The 14,459-nt window shown below is 37.8% G+C and overlaps 1 long non-coding RNA gene across 1 annotated transcript in view; it reads left to right on the top strand.

Moving 5' to 3' along the window:
- LOC138165676 (uncharacterized) overlaps positions 1–14,459 on the top strand; it is a 579,025-nt gene that overhangs the window by 552,619 nt on the left and 11,947 nt on the right. Inside the window, exon 3 of the long non-coding RNA XR_011169397.1 lies at positions 14,158–14,273. This is a non-coding gene — a long non-coding RNA (uncharacterized lncRNA). The remainder of the gene's footprint in view (positions 1–14,157; positions 14,274–14,459) is intronic.

Below are 14,459 nucleotides of genomic sequence, written 5' to 3'. Positions count from 1 at the left end.
GAGAGACAGAGACAGACAGAGAGACCAGAGAGAGACAGAGACAGAGACAGAGACAGAGACAGAGAGACAGAGACAGAGACAGAGACAGAGACAGAGAGACAGAGACACAGAGACAGAGACAGAGACAGAGACAGAGACAGAGAGACAGAGACAGAGACAGAGAGACAGAGACAGAGAGAGAGAATCAGCTGAGATAAATGGATGCCCAACTGGGTTATCCTAGTTCTCATAGAACAAATTTACCTATTTACCCTAGAGAAGTGACAGTGACTATCTATAGGATATTTAACATGCAGACATTTGCAATCATCTAGGTAACTTTGGTGTTTTGTAGATAAAACAAAAAAAATGTATTCCTGCATTGAGTAAAAGCCTCATGGATAAAAGGGCTGACCAAAAATAACAATAAAAAGGTTGAGTCAATGGTTTCTTGCTCTGGGTATAGTACTTTTTGTTGTTTTTTTTTATTTGGATTTGGGAGGGCGAAGTGTAAACAGCATTATTCATTCTCTTATAGGGTGAGAGTAAAACTCCGTTATTCATGGAATAAAGATCTAAGTTCCTCTTATTGTCCTTTCTCTTCCTCTTCTTCATTATTCCTTTTCCTCTTCTCCTTCTTCCCTTCCCTTTATTCCTTCTTTCCCCAATTTCTTCCTCTCCCTTATCTTCCTCTTCCTTTCCTCTTTCTTCTTCTCCAACTCCCCTCCTCATTCCCTCCATACTTTCTTTTCCATCCTCCTTTTCCTCCTCTCTTCCTTATTTTCCTTCTTATTACTACTATTGTTATCTCAATATATAAACTACTTCTTAGGGAATTAGTTAAGTATCCTTGGAAGTTGTATTAATTCTCTCAGGCCACAAATCACTATTTCAATGCAATAAATGGTCCTCTTAAGGCTTGCAAATGAATGCAATATCTACCTGATTAACTGCTGAGGAAAAGTTTATTTCAGTAAGACTCCAATGATCAGGAATTAAGTTGGGTTACATGTTAATTCAAACCCTAGTTTAAATGTATAGTCACTAATAAGAAAATATCTATTACCAGAGAACCTATGTATGCAAGGGAATTTCAATTTATAAACATAGTCACATAATTTCTAGGATACTTTTAAAGTGGTGCAGAGAGAGTAAACTTGTGATTACACTGGTATAGAAGATTTCTCAATGCATAAACTCCCTTAGATTATTGAACTATCCACTGATTTGCTCAGTCAGTGTGTGTCAGAGGTAGGATTTGAACCAAGGATTTCATGGCCACTAAGCTACACTATGCTGCTTCTTACCTGTAAATTCTACATTCAGATTGTTGTTGTGTCATTTCAGTCTTGTCCAACTTGTCATGACCCCATTTTGAGGTTTTCTTGCCCAAGATACTGAAGTGGTTTGCTATCTCTATCTCCAGCTTATTTTACAAGTGAAGAACTGAAGTAAGCAGAGTTCAATGACTTGCCCAAGTTCACACGGTTAGTAAGTGTCTGAGGATGAATTTGAACTCATAAAGATGAGTCTTTCTGATACCAGGCCTGATACTTTATCTAGTGCACCACATAGCTGCTTTCTACATTCAGGAGGCCTTCAGCAAAGCTCTGGTTGCCCTAGCCTAGTTATGGTTCTGTCTTAAAGCTGTTGTGAGATTTATACTAATTCCAGAGGTTCTTCCCAGGTAACATAAAGAAAAGAAACTAAGCTTTCATGGAGATTTATGGGCAGAAAAGATGGCTAAGATTTATGGGTTAAATAATGGATCACATATTTATTTCACTTATTATTTCACGCTGTCAAAGAAGATATCAGATTATTTAAGAATCGCTTAGCAGGCACTAAGTTATATGTACATACATACCAGGTTTTCAGAGATCCTTAAAAAGCATCCCTGAAGCCAAGGAAATTTCAAGAGTTCCTGGGATCATCTTCGGGATGCAGACCAAACTGAATCAGTCAATCCAAGTTTGTAAATAAAGTAGAATCTGGGAGAAGGGGACTGTTAGGAACATAAAGTTAATCTAAGACCACACCAAAACTGACAGGTAACTTGATGCAAGTGAATTGTCCCTATGCTCATCCCAGGATTGCTTCACATCTTTAGAATGAGTAAGGAAAAATACAGGAAAACTTAAGGGCTCACATTGGACTTTGGCCTATTGAAACATGGTCAATGTGTGGGTTATATAAAAATGTACTGTGGTGTAGGTGAGGTTGATCTTTGGCGTTCCCTCTTTTCATAGTACTTCCCTTCTTCTCCAAGCCTTTCAATTCAAGGACCCTGCTATTGCTATCAAGATATCAAAGTGGTACAGTGTATGGAGTGCCAGACCTGAAGTCAGGAAGAGTCATCTTCCTAAGTTCAAATCTGGCCTTAGAGAGTTGCTAGCTGAATGACCTTGGTCAAGTTACTTAACCTGGTTTGCCTCAATTTCCTCATCTGTAAAATGAGCTATTAAATGGCAAACCACTCCAGTATCTTTGCCAAGAAAACCCCAAATATAGTCACAAAGAGTGGGACACAACTGAAACAAATGAACAACAACAAACTACTGCTATCCATAGCCTGGACATTCATCCACAAAGATTTAGTTGTCTTTCAAAGCCCATATCAAGTCCCATCTCTTCATTAAAACCCACAGTGACTTTTCAGTCACTCCTTACATGACTTCCCAGATCACTTATTTATTTGGACCATGCATATGGATAATATATTTGTAGCTTGGTCTCTCTTGGACTTCAATTGCTTAATGTGTATAAGTCTTTTCCATAAATCTCCCTTCCACATCTATATTGTAAACTCTTCAAAGGCAGAAAGTCTGATAGGATTCTTTTGTTTCCCCTACTACCAGGAGAAGAGTAGATGCCCAATATACTCCTGCTAAATTTAATCACTAAATTATCCCACCAACCCAGTAATCTAGTGTTCTTCCCTGCCCAACACGCATCCAAATACTCCCAATATACATACAACATACAATTTATATTCAGTTGGCCAATGCCTTTTTAGGGTGACTCAACCTAGGCTTCTCCTCTTAGATACTTCAGCCACCAGACTTATGATTTCTATGTTTTCCTCTGACCCCTACCCAAAAGAACTTTTCTCTTTTTTAAAATAGAAATTTTTTTTTTAGTTTTCAACATTCATTTCCACACAATTTTGAGTTACAAATTTTCTCCCCGTCTCTCCCCTACTCCCCACCCCAAGATAGCAAGCATACCGAATACTCCTTCCCCCAATCTAAGAACTTTTCTTGATATGTGCCTCCAGGCATAAGCTCTCTGTGCCTTCCAAGGAGACATCTGGAGAATGTTTTCAACTAATCCACAATACTGTGATCACAGGAGAAGGTTAAAAGAGATCCTTAGTTTCCTCCCTTCCTTTCCGGATAACAAATTTAAATAGTCGCTTTATGGAAACAATGTTCAAGTTTTTGTTGCTAAACCTGAAGAAATAATATCAATGTTGAGAAGTACAAGTTTGGAAGAAGAAGAGAGGAGCATCCTGAAAAAATCCATGAAGAAAATGTTTGTGAACATGTAGTACTTGTTAGTGCTTCTCAAATTCCATTTTGCAATCATCATCTTATAACTATGCCTACCTATAATCTGACCCTGAGTCGTGGCTTGATGGTTTCCAAATGTTTTGTGGCAACATCCCTCCCCAGATTTTTAAACCAAAAATTATTTTATTAACCCATATTTCATAAATAATCTATGCAAATAATTTTCTAATTATTCAGATAAATTAATAATGTATTGTATAACAGTTCAAATATTAAACATGCTACAAAATAATGTCTAAAATAACATACTCATTGTATTTGCATCCTATCACAAGATCATAGATTTAATGAAGCCAGAACCCTTAAAGTTATCTAGTCCAACTCCCTTATTTCATAGTGGAGCCCAGAATAGTTAAGAAACTTGCCCAAAGTGGCAGAGTCAGGGTTTGAACCCAGGTCCTTTGACTCTGAATACAGCATTGCTCAATTTTGTCTCCAAAGACAAAGATAAAAAATACAGTTATGGCTAATGGCTTCCTAAAGATTTAAATTGCCCCATTTCTGAGCAGTAGGTTGAAGGGAGGTCCGTAGCCAACCTCTGCCTAGAAAGACCCTCAACCTAACGCTGGAATTTTATGGATGGAAGAATGGTAAGCTCAGAACTAGGACACAGCGAGCACTAGATAGGACATTTGAGCAGCAGCACCCAGATAGCTGGCTAACTGGAAGAGTCTAGGGTCCACAGAGAGAGGCATTGGTTCTGACTGAACCCAGATCATCCTCTTGTTCTAGCTGAGTATCCAGAGACTAAGAGTATAAAGAGGAAATGTATGCCTTGGATAGCTTGGAAAGCCAGTGGGCTTGGGGTGGGAAGGAGGTGACAGAAAATTGAAAACCCATCCCCCAAAACCTGTGCCTAGGCTGATCAACTGTCAGGCAATGGTGCCTTTCCATTTTACCAGTCCCTCCACCCAAACTAGAGAGAATTTGCCATATTATCATCAATTTTGTTAACTTTATTATCATTGAAAAATGTGGGTTATTTATTTGGAAGTTGTATTAAAATGTTCAATAGTTTTGGTCATTGCTTTGTGGGGTTTTCCCCTCCTCCCACAGTTCTGTAACTCCTGGGTGCATGCCTTATAGATTGGAAAACTCTTGCATAAAGTGCATTTCAGCATCTTGCTTTTTTGTTGATGTTGTTGTTTGAAGCAATAAGAGCTGAGTGATTTTCCCAGGGCCACAGAGCTAGTAAATGTCTGAGGTCAGATTTGAACTCAGGTCCTTCTGACTCTAGGTCTGGCACTCTATTCACTGTGTTATCTATATGCCCCATTTGTGTGTGTGTGTGTTTTGGTATATTTTCTTCTTGCTCCTAGAGAAAGTTTCCTTAACCTTTCTTCCCACCTCCTATGAAAATCAGTACAGTCTCCAAAATAGGCTACCAATTATGCCTTCCTTTGTGCTTCTATTCATTGTAAGCTCTAGCCCAGAGTGTGTTGGCGTTTTTTTGTGTCTTGAACTTCTTGATTAGACTGGTAAAGTCTATGGATCCCTTTTGGGAATATTTTTTTTAATCACGATCCATGGAAATGCTAAATTTCAGAAGCTAGAGGTTACGGAAAATAAAGACATACTCTTTTCTTTCTATCCAAGTTCGTGGACCCCTGAAATCTAGTCATGCACCCATAGATTGATAGATACAATGGTCTATCATCTCCCACCTGCTTCCAGCCATCTTCATCTGTCCTGTTCTAACCTAATATGACCACTTGTGCCTTCTTTAAAATGAGTAGAAGTGAGATAAAAATTCCACTTTAAGGCAAGCAAAATTTTGGAGGAATTGATTTGCATGCATCACATATATTGCAATTGGTGGAGCTTGTGACTAAAAAAAAGTCATTTCCTGTGATTCTTGAAAATTACAGAAAATAAGCTAGTAGCTGCCCACAAGGCTGTTGAGATTCAGGCTGCCATCTGGAAGAGAAAGGCAGACCCTGAAGGCTCAGGAGGTAGACCCTACAGGTACAAATTGACGTCTAGGAAAACAGTAGTCAATACATTTTGGAACTTGCAGAGGGGAAGAAAAAAAGTATTAAGATCAATGTATGTCAAGCAGACAAATTTGGACTCCTCCAAGGGGATCTGACAAGTCAAACATGCAACAGTCATAAATTACTCATAAGAGTAAAAATCTTGTCATTTAAAACCTTTTAAACCACAGGCTCATTTAACACATCAGCTCACAGATGATAATCTCAGACGAGTCAGAGTAGGGATTTGTTTCACTTCTGATGTGCAGAAGTGGGCACAAACCATGCATGATCTACAAAAGGCCCACTCTTGGAGTCATAGAATGAGCCTGATAGATAACTGGGGCAATCTTGAGATGATGAATGTGACAAGATATGAAAAAAACATTTCTGTCCTTATGAAGAAAATAAAAATGTGATTGGAAATGGCATGCCTTGAGTTTTATCATAATGAATAATTTGAAATAAATACTGTCATTATTCTATTTATTTGTTGGGGTTTTTTGGGAACCATTGGAAGTCACTGAGGCTGAAAGTATGTTTCAACATGCCAGACATATTTACCCCATCTTGTAATCATGTTGCCTACTTTTTCATAGGCAAGCAATAATTTGAGCTCTATATTTATTTCAAATATCTCAAAATACTGTCCACCAGATTAGAAAACATTGCCTTGCAGTAATTTTATTTTTTAGTTTATTTACTTTTAGTTTACAACATTCAGTTCCACAATCCCTTGAGTTCCAAATTTTCTCCCCCTCACTCTCCTCTCCCTCCCCCCCCCATAATGGCATGCAATCCGATATAGGTTCTACAAATACCTTTACACTAAACATTAGTCAATGTAAAGAAGCACTATAACCAATAGAATGAACAAGGATAAAGAAGGAAGAGAAGAAAACAAAAAAGAGAGCAAGCAGTCTGCTTTAATCTGCATTCAGACTCCATGATTCTTTCTCTGGATGTGGATAGCCCTTTCCATCCTGAGTCCCTTGGAGTTGTCTTCTAACCTTGCATTGCTGAGAGGAGTCCAGTCTATCCAAGTCAGTCATCACACATACGATGTGTCTGTAATTATGTCCAAAGCTCTTCTGGTTCTGTTCTCCTCACTCAGCTTCAGTTTATAGAAGTCTTTCCATGTTATTATGAAGTCCATCTTTTATATCCCTTTGGGCATAGTTCCTTGCAATAATTTTAGACATATTTGCTAGATGAGAAAAAATAGTCATATTTATATACTACTTTGAGGTTGGCAAAGCCCCTTCCTCACACTCATATTGTGAGTTAGGTTGAACAGGTCATATTATCTATGAAGTCAGGAACTGGAGCATGGGGAGTTTTAGTAATTTGCTCAGGGTCACATAGCTAACAAGTTGCAGAGTCAGGAGTCTAAGCCAGACCACTACACTGTAAATCTATAGGGTAAAGCAGGAGTTCTTAGCATTTTTTTTTTGCATCATGGATTCCTTTGATAGTTTGGGGAAAGCAGTGGGCATCTTTTTAGAATAATGTTTTTAAACAATTGAAAAAGATGGCACATTGCAGTTAGACTATGGTAAAAACTGAGATGTAATTTTTCCCATCTAAGTTCATGGACTCCCTAAAAGCTATTTATGGACTTTTTGGTCCATGGACCCAAGGTTAAAAGATTTTGGTATAGTGGATAGAATGCTGGGCATTCTAGTATAGCTAGCTTCTGGACCTGAAGTCAGGAAGACTCATCTTCTTGAATTCAAATCTGGCCTCAGACACTTACTATCTGTGTGACCCTGGGAAAGTCATTTAACCCTGTTTGTCTCCATTTCCTCATCCATAAAATGAACTGGAGAAGGACATTAAAAACCACTCTAGTATCTTTGCCAAGAAAACCCCAAAGGGGGTCTTGAATATTTGGACCCAACTGACCCAACTCAACAACAACAATAGAATGCTAGACTTGGGGTCAGGAAGACATGAGTTCAAATCTTAGCTCAGACACACTAGCTATGTGATCATGAGCAGTCATTTAACTAATATGAATATCCATTTCCTCTTCCATAAAATGATGTTTGTCTCAACAGCCTCTAGGATCCTTTCTAGTTCCAAAGCTATGATTCTTTTTCCACTGCATACTGCTGTATAATATGGACTAAGTAAATTGTCAGTTAAAACTATGTGCAGCATTACTTGGAAGAGTCCCTAAAAATTGGACATTTGGGGGTGGCCAGGTAGCACAGCGAGTAAGAGCACTGGCTCCAGTGTCAGGATGACCTGAAGATTGAATCCCAGGTTCAGACACTCAGCACCACACCAGAAATAACTGGCCATGTAACCTTGAGCAAGTTACTTAACCCCGATTGCTTAAAAAAATATTGGACGTTTGGGAAACAACCAGTAGTTTTATGAGAAGATAACTGAAAATTGTGTGTACCTGTAGGGGTGCTAGAAGGGGGAGGAGTCTGTCACAGCCTTTTTATTCAGTATTCAGTAACTATATAAAGGGACTCAAACATTTATCAGTCAACTAATTGAAGGAGACAAGGAAGATCAATGGAGAGAGGAGGGAGGGAGGGATGAGGATGACAGAGAGAGAGAGAGAGAGAGAGAGAGAGAGAGAGAGAGAGAGAGAGAGAGAGAGAGAGAGAGAGAGGAGAGAGAGAGAGAAGGAGGGAGAGAGTAGAAAATGTGATAGAGGGAGAGGAAAGAGGAAGAGAGACACACTACTCCTTTTCCATGTCTTCCTCAATTCCCTATAATCAAGTTTCCAGGACCTCCACATCACCAAATATAATGATTTTTCATCACTCCTCCAGTTTTTTGTCTTCACTTAAACATTTGATACTCTTAACCACACTCTTCTGATTCTTCTACTTCTAAGATCATTTCTCCATCTCCTTTTCTAAATTCTCTGCCTCCTTTTTTGGCCACTAAATGGGGCCGTCTCATAATTTTCTGACTTGAGTCTTCTGTTCTTTTAATATACTCATAAGTAGATGGCCCTCAAATTTATAGTTCCAGCCCTGACTTCTGCCTTGAGATCAGTTTTGTGTTTCCATCTGTTTGCCTGATGTTGTTGTTATTGTTGTTCATCCTTTGTTCTCAAAGAGGACTAATGATGTCACAAGGGTGATGTCTTGACTTACTCATGAACTGAATATGACTGGGGCAGAACTGTGCAAAGTCATCAGCCTCTCTCTCTCCTCCAGAGTCATCAAAGTCCAGTGGCAAGACAAAGGTCAAGAACATTGGCAATGATCTAGGATGCAAGGGGTGACCTTGGCCTTTCTAAATTGAGATCTTTCCCAGGTCTCACTTTGACTGAGGCCATGCCCATTCAATGATCAAGTATTGGGTAGAGACAAGAGACGGCTCAATTTACCATAACAGAGATATCAATCTGGGATGGGAAGACCCTCAGTGTTTCTGGTCAAAACAGAAAATAATTGCTATTTACACTCATTCTAATTCATCAAAACCCAAACAATGAGTTACAGAGGCTTGGGTTGCAGTTATTATTGGCCATTCAATGAAAGCCAGAGTGATTTGAGTTTTAAGGTGAAGTCCAATAGCTCCATTTAAAATATAATGGGCTTTTTAAAAGCCCATTTTCCAGAGATTTATTTCAAGAAATCAAAAATGAAAACCATGAAAGACAATATGTAAATCATCCCAGCTTCTTAAAAAAAGATTAATAAAAATAAATTAATTAAAATGAAGGAAGAAGAGGAGGAGGAGGAAAAGGAAGAGGAGGAGAAGAACAAGATGATGATGATGGTGCTGCTGCTGATGGTGATGACTGGCATTCAAGGCCCTCTACAATGTTAATGATATACACAGAATAGAAGGTACCTCCTCTAACACTTTAGCAATTGAAAACCTTCCCTTCTTCCAAAGTTTAGCTCAGGTATTAATTACTTCTTCGATGAAACTTTCTTTGTCTTCCTAGAATCCAACAGCTAGAAGTAATCCCTATTTCATGTTCTTGCATTGCTCTATCAGAGCTTTCCTATGCACTTCCCATATTCTAACATATTGTACAGTAATTTTCATCTACATATATTTTATCTCCACCCCAGTTGATTGAAAACTCCCTTAAAGAAGGGATGCTATTCAATTCCATTTATTTTTACCCTCAGTGACTAGTATAGTAGGAAGCTAATAAATTTTTGTGGAATGGAATTAAATTGAATTAAGACTCAAAAAAAGAAAACAAATTTATTTAATCTAAATGTTTGAGACATGGTGGATAGATTTTGTAACTTGAAGGAAGTTGCTGGGTTTGTTTTTTTTGTTGTTCTTTTTTGTTGTCACTTGGCATAGAGTGGGGGAGGAAGGGAACTGGGTCTGAAATTTTATAAGTGTGATGAAGAAAGATCTGGGAACTTAGTACATATCCTAATAGAAGTGAGAGGCAAGATGGCATAATGGATAATGGACTGACCTTAGAGTCAAAGGGTCTAGTTCAAGTCCTATCTCTGACACATACTGTGTAATCATGGGCAATTTTAGTAGTCCAGGCAATTCTTCAAGACTACAAGTTACAGATGAGTTATCAATCTTTTGTCGGAGTATGATTGATTTAAAGGGAGTACGACAGAAGGGATGGGGGTCGCATTAAGAAGATATAGTCCCCTGAGCAAATCCATGATTCAGAGAGGAGAAGCACTGTGAAAAGCATTTGGATGAAAGTGAAGGGGAAGCAGAAAGAATGGTAATGTTTTCATGGAGGTAAACCAAGGAGAAATAGATGGATTCGTGGAACACATCATAAAATTGGTATGAAAATTTTTCTCATCAGTATTTCTGATTCTCATCAGGAATTGGATTTGTTGGCTTCAAAATTCCCTTTATTTCTAATTCTATGATCCTGTAACTTTATGGGGACCTTTAATTATCTTGATTTTGTCTATCACTCTTTCTCTGCCAAAGGCAATGGAAGTGATAATTTCCTGGCTTGCTCTAAAAATAATTTAATCCATCAAAGGGTGGAAGAGCCAATGAGGAAAATGGTTTGTTTGATAAGAATTGACCACTTACTATTAAAAATTGTGAGATGAGAAGAAGAAACCTGGACAAAATTTGGCAAGCAGCCTAGATTTGGGGACAGCAGATTTACAAGAGAAAAGATAGTCCTATAGGGTCCTATTCCCTAAAATTCTTTAGGTGAAGTTAGAAAAGTCTCAAGAAAGAAATTTTAAAGACAGAAAGAGAAACCATGGAGCATTATAATTGGATCAGAAGGATACTAGTTTTGAGAAAAGAGGGCATGTGTTTTGGTGTCTTATCTACCTCTTAGACTGTAAGATTCAAGAAAATAGAGGGCTGTATGGTAGAGTGGATAGAATGAGGGAGTTAGAGGACCTGGTTTCAAACTCCCACTCTTCATTAACAATCTGTTATGTTGGACACTTCCCTTAAACTCTCTGAACCTCGGGTTTTTTTCATCTATAAAAGGAGAGATAGAATAGATGACCTCAGAGGTCCTTTCTAAATTTAAATATATGTAATCCCATCATCTGATGTGATTAGATTGATGATGTATTGATTATGGGAAAGAAAGTGGGTATCTAAAAATGTAGCACCAGAGGAAATTAATGCAAGGGCAAGTATTGGAGGACGGACACAAAGTGTGAGCAGTGAAAAAGCTCAGAATGAGCTAAGATCAGGCTAAGGACAATAAAAATGTCAGCCAGTAAACAAATATTTACTAAGTGAATACTATATTCCAGCCCTTCCTTCAAGGAGCACACATCCTGATGGAAGGAAGCAATGTGGAAATAACTAGTTACCCACAAGATGTATAGAAAGTAGATGAAGGTAATCTGAAAGGGGAAAGCATTAGCAGCTGAGAGACTCTAGGCAAGACCTTCTAAAGCTAAACAACAAAGTGAGGTTTTGTTGTTGCTATATTGTATCAGAGAGATTTGTGGTAAACTTCAGAGTGGCATACGTGAAGTCTTATCCTTGTGTTCAAAAGATAGGAAGTAGTACAGAAAGGGGTAGGTGTGGGTGTTGGCCTACAATCAGTCTGGGAGTTTCAGTGAATTAAAAACTAAACCTAAGTCAAAGTCACAGAAAAGCAGCATCTGAGAGTGGGAAGGGACATCAGAAGAAACCTAACCTAAACTTTAATTGTTAAGAAAATTTTCCTTGTAGTGAGCTGAAATTTATAACAAGGTGACCCCTCCAAAACCCTGACATGGTTTTAAACCACAATTTGAGGAGGCATTAATTCTGATGGGGGAGGGTGATAGTTATGCTGTATTGTCCTATGAGATGATGATGATGATGATGGCAACAACAGCAACATTTATATAGTGCCTACTACATGCCAATCACTGTGCTAAGTACTTCACAATTATTATCTTTTTTGATTGAAATTTGAAAGGAACTTTTGAGGTCATTTAGTACAACCTCCCCTTAGCTAGGTGGGGCAATAGATTGAATGCTGGATGTAAATAGAGTCAGGAAGTTTCAAATTTAACCTCAGACACTAGCTTTGTGACCCTGGACAAGTTGTTAACCTCTGCGTGCTTTTGCTTCCTCATCTGAAAAATGGGAATAATAATAGCACCTACCTTCCAGGATTTTTCTGAGGGTAACATGAAAATATTTCTAAAACACTTTACAAACTTTGAAGTGCTATGTAAGTGCTAGCTATTATTACTATTTTTAGCTATTATGAGACCTAGGCAGGTTGTGATTTATATAAAACCATATAGGGTTTAAGTGACAGAACCAAGATTTGAACCCATATTCTCTGACTTCATCTCCATCCTTCATTCCAATCTAACAAGCTATTTCCTCTTATATTTCAAGTACTATTTTAGTTCTGGGTATTGCATAACAGAAAGGCTATTAGGGATGTACTTTATGACAGGAGGGTGAAGAAGCCATGGATGTATAGTTTGTAGATATGATAGCTGGGCAATTATAGGTTTGGTATATAAAAGAAGGATTTGATTTATTTATTTTTTTTAGTCCCAAAACGCAGAGCTTGGAACAATGGGTGAAAGATGTAGAAAAGAAGATTTTAACTCAATAAGAGGAAAAACTTCGTATCAGTGAGAATAAACTAAAAGTGTCATGGGCTGCCCCTCACTAGGGGTTTTTAAGTAAAGGTTAAGTGATCACTCATCTAGTATATTACAAAGAGCATTTTATTCATGTTGGCATAAGGAGTAGAGGGTCCTTGATGTCTCTTCCAACTCTGAAATTCTGTGTTTTTCTAAGAGACAGACAGAGAGACAGAAATAGAGATGGACAGAGATGGAGAGAGAGGCAGACAGAGGGACAGAGATGGAGAGATACAGACAGACAGACAGACAAAGATAGAGACAGACAGAGAGAGACTGAGAGGCAGATATATATAGAGAGAAACAGAGACAGAGATAGAGATGGACAGACAGAGAGAGACAGACAGAGAGATAGACAGAGAGACAGAAGCAGGAAGAAAGAGACAAAGATAATAAGAAGATACAGAGACAAACAGGCAGAAAGACAGTCAAAGACAGTGGAAAGGGCATCTGATTTAGAATCAAAGGAAGTGGGTTTAAGTGTCTGAGACTTACTAACTGATCATACTTGGGTAAATCATTTTACCTCTTTATGACTCAGTTTCTGCCTTTATAGAATGGATCACAGGATAATGGACCTTAGGGGTCATCATGTCCAGCCCTCTCATTCTATAGATTAGGTAACCGAGGCACAAAGAGGTTGTCACTTGCCATATCTGAGGTGGGATTTGAACCCAGTCTTCATGATTCAAAGTCTAGCATCACATAGTACTTATACTACCTACCTCAAATTGTTTTCAAGGAATTGTTTTTAATTGTAAATCGTAATGTGCTCTAGTGATTTGAATGATCATGAGTATGGGTTTAAAAAAATAAACCTTAATATGTTATAAAAATGTGAGATATTATTATTAATAAACAATAAATAAAGAACCAATCAATTCAATGGGGGAAGATAATCAAAACAGTATTTTGTTTCCACACAGACCAAACGATTGCCTAAATTTTCACTTTTGTATCAGTTGTTTTGGCATCATCAACTACAAGTGGAAAAAAAACTCCTTCCCAGAAGAAGCTAGCTCAGTATCATCTGAGTGGACATTCAGAAACTGGTATAAAGCGACACATTGATTGATACATTTAACTGGCTATTATGGAAACCTATTTTGGTTACTAACTCTGTAATTCAATATTAATAATTCAATACATTCAATATTCAATCAATTATTCAATAATTATTCAAAATTATTCAATAATTACTTGACTGTCAGACTGTATTAAAAATAAATAATAAATTCTTACTAAATTCAACCCCATTTTCAAAGATGTCTAGAGAGACATGTTATATGTTGTTATGTTATATTAAGTCATTTTATGTGCTTCTATCAAACATTTAGTAAATAGTAATTGCTTAATAAATATTTATTGACTGTTGAAAGAATGTATATGATGTATTTGTATGAACGTGCTAGCCAAGCCCATGATGAGGTAGAGATCTAAGACAATTGTCTGGACAGTTTAGGCAAAAAGTCTATAATTGAGAGAAGAAAACTGAGCTTGAATTAATTATCTGAATTAGCTGTCTATGTTAATTGAACACACCAAATAAATACTTGACTCTTCATTTGACCTTTGTAGACACAACTTTTGGCACTTGCCAGCACTCATAAGCCTGACAAGAGAAGAAAGCATAAGAGATAATGTGGCAAGTCTGCATGCACGAAGGACATCAGAGAATTGAAGTGATTATCAAGGTAATTCAAGTAATCCAGATCCAATTCCTTTGCTTCAATTGCCTATATATTCCAGTTTAAAGCTTTTTTTGTGCTTGAATTTGTTTATGTGTGTAAAGGGGGGAGAGAGACAGAGAGACAGAGACAGAGAGAGAGACAGACGCAGAGAGACAGAGAGAGACAGAGAGAGAGAGAGAGAGAGAGAGA

The sequence above is a fragment of the Petaurus breviceps genome, unplaced genomic scaffold (genome assembly GCF_028583685.1).
Source record: "Petaurus breviceps papuanus isolate PSGF00001 unplaced genomic scaffold, PetGlider_PUasm1.0 214, whole genome shotgun sequence".
NCBI lineage: Eukaryota > Metazoa > Chordata > Mammalia > Diprotodontia > Petauridae > Petaurus > Petaurus breviceps.
This window is presented reverse-complemented; position numbering and strand designations above follow the sequence as displayed.